This window comes from Rhinoderma darwinii, chromosome 2, assembly GCF_050947455.1.
Source record: "Rhinoderma darwinii isolate aRhiDar2 chromosome 2, aRhiDar2.hap1, whole genome shotgun sequence".
In the NCBI taxonomy this organism is placed as follows: Eukaryota; Metazoa; Chordata; class Amphibia; order Anura; family Rhinodermatidae; genus Rhinoderma; species Rhinoderma darwinii.
Window position 1 is genome coordinate 40,809,864 of NC_134688.1, and position 5,747 is coordinate 40,815,610.

Genomic DNA, 5,747 nt, shown 5'->3' on the forward strand with positions numbered 1-5,747 from the left:
CTTTCCCATATATTTACGGGAAGGTGTCCGTGCTGTAGAAACTTGCCGAAAAAAATAGGACATGTTCTATTTTTTTATTTTTTATATTTTATTTATTTTTTATTTTACGGACCGTGCACCCATACTTTATAATGGGTAACGATAATTGTATTATAGCCGTTCTGGCAAATGGCTAGGATATGCCATCACTTGCTGGTCCTACTGCTGGGACCCCTACCAATCACAAGAATTAAGGGATCTTGGCTGTCAGCTCATTAGGGCTGAGTTGTATACCTGCACAGTCCCTGATGGTCTATATCAGGTGGGAACAATTAAATTTGGAAGAGGAAAATCAAACAAATCTGATCCATTTATCTCCGACATCACCTGCAGGACACAGGCTGCCATTTTGGCATCTGTATTACGGCCGTAATGTTCGTTCCTCCCACGGAAAACTTAGATGTGATTAATATCAGGGTATATTGTGTGTCAGAGGCACACAGGAGCCGCTGTCAGCCGAGCCGTCAGTCCAGTTGACCGACGGATTCAGCTTACAGCAGCGCTATGCAGCTTCTATGTATAGTGGATACATAGAAGCCTCAGCGCAAAAACGATAACATTTTTAATAAAAGTCAATTGCAAAAATGTGTATAAATACGTACATTTAATGAAAGAAAAGGCTACAAGGTTTATATACAGCAGCCTTTAAACACTTGAAGTGACACTTTTTCCTTTTATGGAACAGATACGTAATAGTGATTGGTTGTCCCGGCGCCCTGGTGTAGGATGTTCGGACTCAGCGGTGACATCATGGCAGGCTCACTCTACCACAATGTGTTTCTTTAAAGGGAAGGCGTCACGAAATATTTTTTTTTTATATATAATATTGCTTTTAGTATGTCATTAAAATAAATTTTATTTATTTGTGTGTTTGTGTTGTACTTTTTAATTTCTTTTACTTCTCTATGGGGGCTGCCATTTTTTTTTAAATCTCTGTATGTGTCGATTAACGACACATACAGAGATGGAATACGGCACATACATCCCCATAGAGAATGCGAACGGGAGCCGTTCCATTCACTATAGCTTACGCCGTCTGTGTGGGAGCGGCGCATGCGCCACTCCCACACAGACCAAAAGGAAGGTCTTTGGTAGAGCGACATCTGGCGCCATTTTCATATGAAACGGAAGCTGCGGCTGAAATGTGAGATGACGACTTCCGGTCGCGGCTTCCAGCCATATGTTCAAGGCAGCGTAGACGCAAGGACTAGGAGCGGAGGCGGCAGCGGCGGCAGGAGCAGGTAAGTTATGTTTATGTATGTGATGTGTGTGTATGTTAGTGTTATACTGTCTGATTACCACTGTATCTAATCCTACACTGTGCATTCGCTCAGAAAATGGCGGCACACAGTGTAGGAGGTTTGAACATTCAACCCCCTCCTCCTTGCACTAGCCAGAATAAGGGAGGGGGGATTGTGTGAGGACACTAGAGCGAGTGTGTTTACTCCAAATTTGCAGCATAAAGCAAAGAGGTTGCTTTACCACATTGCCAATGCTGCAATTTTGGGAATTGCTCCCTCTAGTGACCAGCACATGGAAATGTTATAAATTAGAATCTAATTTATAATATTTCCTGACTTGTGAAAAAATTAAAACAATGTGTAATCATTAATATACTAACAGTTTAACAGAATTTTTTTTTTTTTTCTAGCAACACATTCCCTTTAAGACTGCAGCCCTCGCGTCACATCTTAGACAATAGCCACATTGACGTTATTGGTATCATATGAAGACCCTTTGTAAAATGCCTAGTTGGTAGAGCCAGATAAACATCCTATTAGTGATGGGCGCTGTGTGCCACTCTTCTCTGCTATTTCTATGAGACAACGGGGGTATTAAATGGGTTCTCTGGATTTATAGGATCAGTGCCCAATGTAGAACCTCCCGTGTAAGATTGTAGCAGAAAAACACTGTATTCTCATACCCTAATCAGTACCAAAGACAGCGCTTAGTATGCCAGGCAACGGTAGGCGGGCAATTATAGCCTTTCTCCCACCATAAGGACCCAAATTAAAAGGGTTATATGAGATTAGAAAAAAATGGCTGCTTTCTTCCAAAAACAGCGCCAATCTTGTCTATTGGCTGTGTCTGATATTAAAGCTCAGCCTTATTCAAATAAATACTCTAGTACCAGACTCAGCCCATGGACATTAGTGGCGCTGTTTTGGAAGAAAGCAGCCATGTTTTTCTAATCTTATACAACCTCTATTATTACTACCTATGTAGCAGAAAGACAATCATTGCCCTACCCAATGTACCCGTGTACTGGTGGGCCATGCCAATGCTATGGGGCCTGGCACTAAACCATGCTCACCCACACGACAATCCCATATTCATTGGCAACTAAGGACCATCTGCCATAGCATACTCTGCCTCTTCAAGCATCTGCAACACTTGTGATCACTGCAATTGGGGTGAGGGGAGGGGTGGGTAGACGATGTTGGTTGAACCAGGATGTACTTTGGGAAGGACGGAGGGAAGTTTAGATGCTTCCCCCTTCCTTCTCCATGTATATCCTGGATGCTTCCCCCTTCTTTCTCCATGTATATCCTGGATGCTTCCCCTTTCTTTCTCCATGTATATCCTGGATGCTTCCCCCTTCCTTCTTCCTTCTCCATGTATATCCTGGAGGCTTCCCCCTTCCTCCTCCATGTATATCCTGGTTGCTACCCCCTTCCTTCCCCATTCATGTCCTGGATTCTTCCCCCTTCTTTCTCCATGTATATCCCGGATGCTTCCCGCTTCCTCCTCCATGCATGTCTTGAATGAAACCCATACTGTGCATGTGTCTGTTAAATAATTTGAAATTAGAAAAATTTAGCTGCTTTCTATCTAGTTACAGCCCCACCCTTGTCCATGGCTGTGTCTGGTATTGCAGCTCAGTCCTAAATAACCTTTTTTTCTTAATTTAAAACAATCCATTTAATCATAAAATCATCACAAGACACTAAATTCTGCTCCTTATGTTTATTACGGAACATCTCCTGCTGCTTAAAGATGTCTTCTGTATTGACAGTTCTTCCATTCGTTGATGGTTATTAGCGACTCCATAACTTCAGGTCTGGAAAACTTGCTAGAGCGATCGCCAGCAGCAGATGTTACCTTTATTCTATACACGTATCGACTTTAATAACGAAGGCGTCTACGTCTGTGAACTGTGACCAGAGAAAACGACAGATATAAATATAATCGTACTGTAGCATTCATGACTGTTATATATACAGATCAGCAGGATAATATATATTCACCAGGTCTACGACTATCCCGGTGTTTCTGCTGACTCCTCCTCCTGTATCTACGCCGCCTTCTAGGTGCGCTGCTGTCTCTCTTTCTTCTAGTTGGCATGGTGATGACCGGTTGGCACCTTCCTTTTCTGAGGAGCAAATTGTTAATGGCTGCTGGGAACACTGCCAACTAAATACACTCTGATTATTGTGACATCACAGCTTTATGATGTCATAGGCTTCACACATGGTGTTTAAAGTAGGATGAAGTTTCCCTTTTTCAGGTCAATGGTAGAATAGGTTGGATGACAACTGACAACCAGTTATGTGACAAACAGTCTGAGAAGTTATCACTTCCCTTCCCCCACTGCTCTCTGTTGTTCTTACTTTACTCAGAAGGGGATAACAGAGAAATTTGTGCTCCCCTTGAGGCATGATGGGAGTGACATTCAGAGTACAGTAAAGGGATTTAGTTTAACATATTTGATTAAATATACTATATGGACAAAAGTATTGGGACACCTACACATTACACCTACAGGAGCTTTTAAGACATCACATTCTAAATCCATAGGCATTAATATAGAGTTGTTCCTCCCTTTTTTATGGGAGTTTTTGCCCATTCATCCAGAACAGCATTTTTGAGGTCAGACACTGATGTTGGAGGAGGGGGTCAGGCTCGCAATCTCCGTTCTGGTTCATCCCAAAGGTGTTGGATGGGGTTGAGGCCAGCCAAGTTCTTCCACACCAAACTCACCCAACCATGTCTTTATGGACCTTGTGCAATGGGGTACAGTCACATAGAAGGGTCGAACCCGTTTCCACAAAGTTGGAAGCTACAATTGTCCAAAATGTCTTGGTATACTGAAGCATTAAGATTTCCCTTCACAGGAACTAAGGGGTCTTAGGCCAACCTTTCCCCTGCATGCAGCTGCTCGGTCATGGAAACCGATGCCATGAAGCTCCTGGCACACAGTTTTTGTGCGGATGTTACACCTTGGACACATGTGCACGCACACCACTCACAGGACACATGCACACGCACACCACTCACAGGACACATGCGCACGCACACCACTCACACCTAGGACATATGCGCACGCACACCTAAGGACACATGCACAAGCAGACCACTTACACCTAGAACACACCCCTTACTCACACCTAAGACATATGCTGCACATGCACCACTCACACCTAGGACAGATGCGCACACACACCACTAACACCTAAGACATATGCCGCAAGTTCTCTACCCACACCAAGGACACATGTTCAACACACACTACTCACACCTGGCACAGATGCTGCATACACCACTCACATACTAGACACGTACCACACACTAGACACATACCGCACCCACTACTTACACTAGACACATACCGCACACACCAAACAAATGTTAAACACATACCTCACATAACACTTACACACTAGACCAGGGGTCTCAAGCACGCAGGCCGCATGCGGCCCCTGGGGCTGTCATCTGCGGCCTGCGGGACACAGAGCCGCTAGTATAGGCTCTGCTCCGAAACTCTGGAATTCCCTGACATCGCTGTCCATGTTTGGACACACGATGTCTGGCGCTTCCCCAGAGCCGGAGTCCCGTGCTTAGCGCTAGTATAGACACTCACATACTAGACACATACCACTCCCACACTAGATACATACCGCACGCACTACTTACACTAGACACATACCACACACACCACACAAATGTTAAACACATACCTCACATACCACTTACACACTAGTGACTAGACCTATACCACACATACCACTCACATTGAAAACAACATGCACACAAATGCCACTAATACATTAGAAGACACAAAACTCATACAAATTGCATATTTTACTCATACAATTGACATACACGGTTAACACTACATCAACCAGTCACACTACAAAAATCAATCCAACGCTTCACTCACATTGCTATATTTACCTGCTTTCTTTTGTAGACTACTGACAGTACATAGATGACCTGAGATGCCCCCTCCACCACGCCCCGTCCATGTGCCCACTAAGCCATATCCATTTTACAAAGCTCCTCCCACCTGTGGCTCAAACTAACCATAACCTGATGCTCACCCTTTTAACCCTATAGCTCCTCCTATCTACAGTATCTGGACCCCCTCCCCTCCCGCAAGCAGGTTGTTTGCAGATACGGTGTGCATCACCCATGTCCTTTACACTCACTTATGACCCCCCTCATTGTAGAAGGCTCCATGCAGCTTACATGAAGCTGAAGCAGATAAAGAAATAAACCTGCTGGTGCTACAGCCATCAGCAACATACCTGGCAGGGGCTGGAGACTCTTTCTACCCAGCAGCCGGACTGAAGCTGTGCTCAGTGGGTAGTAGAAAGAGCAAGCCCATCACGGATTGGCTGATACTCAGCCAACCAGCGTTAGGTTTGAATTGTACATGCAGACTGGGCATGTACTGATTCTCCTTATCCTCTGCGGCACCAGAGATG

At 44.4% G+C, this 5,747-nt stretch overlaps 1 long non-coding RNA gene across 1 annotated transcript; it reads right to left on the reverse strand.

Annotated features, from left to right (window-relative positions):
- Positions 1-2,991: 2,991 nt before the first annotated feature.
- Positions 2,992-3,469, reverse strand: LOC142740482 (uncharacterized). The gene is made up of 2 exons (XR_012880717.1): positions 3,288-3,469; positions 2,992-3,194 (listed from the first exon to the last, which is right to left on the reverse strand). It is a non-coding gene; the product is annotated as an uncharacterized LOC142740482 (long non-coding RNA).
- Positions 3,470-5,747: the final 2,278 nt, after the last annotated feature.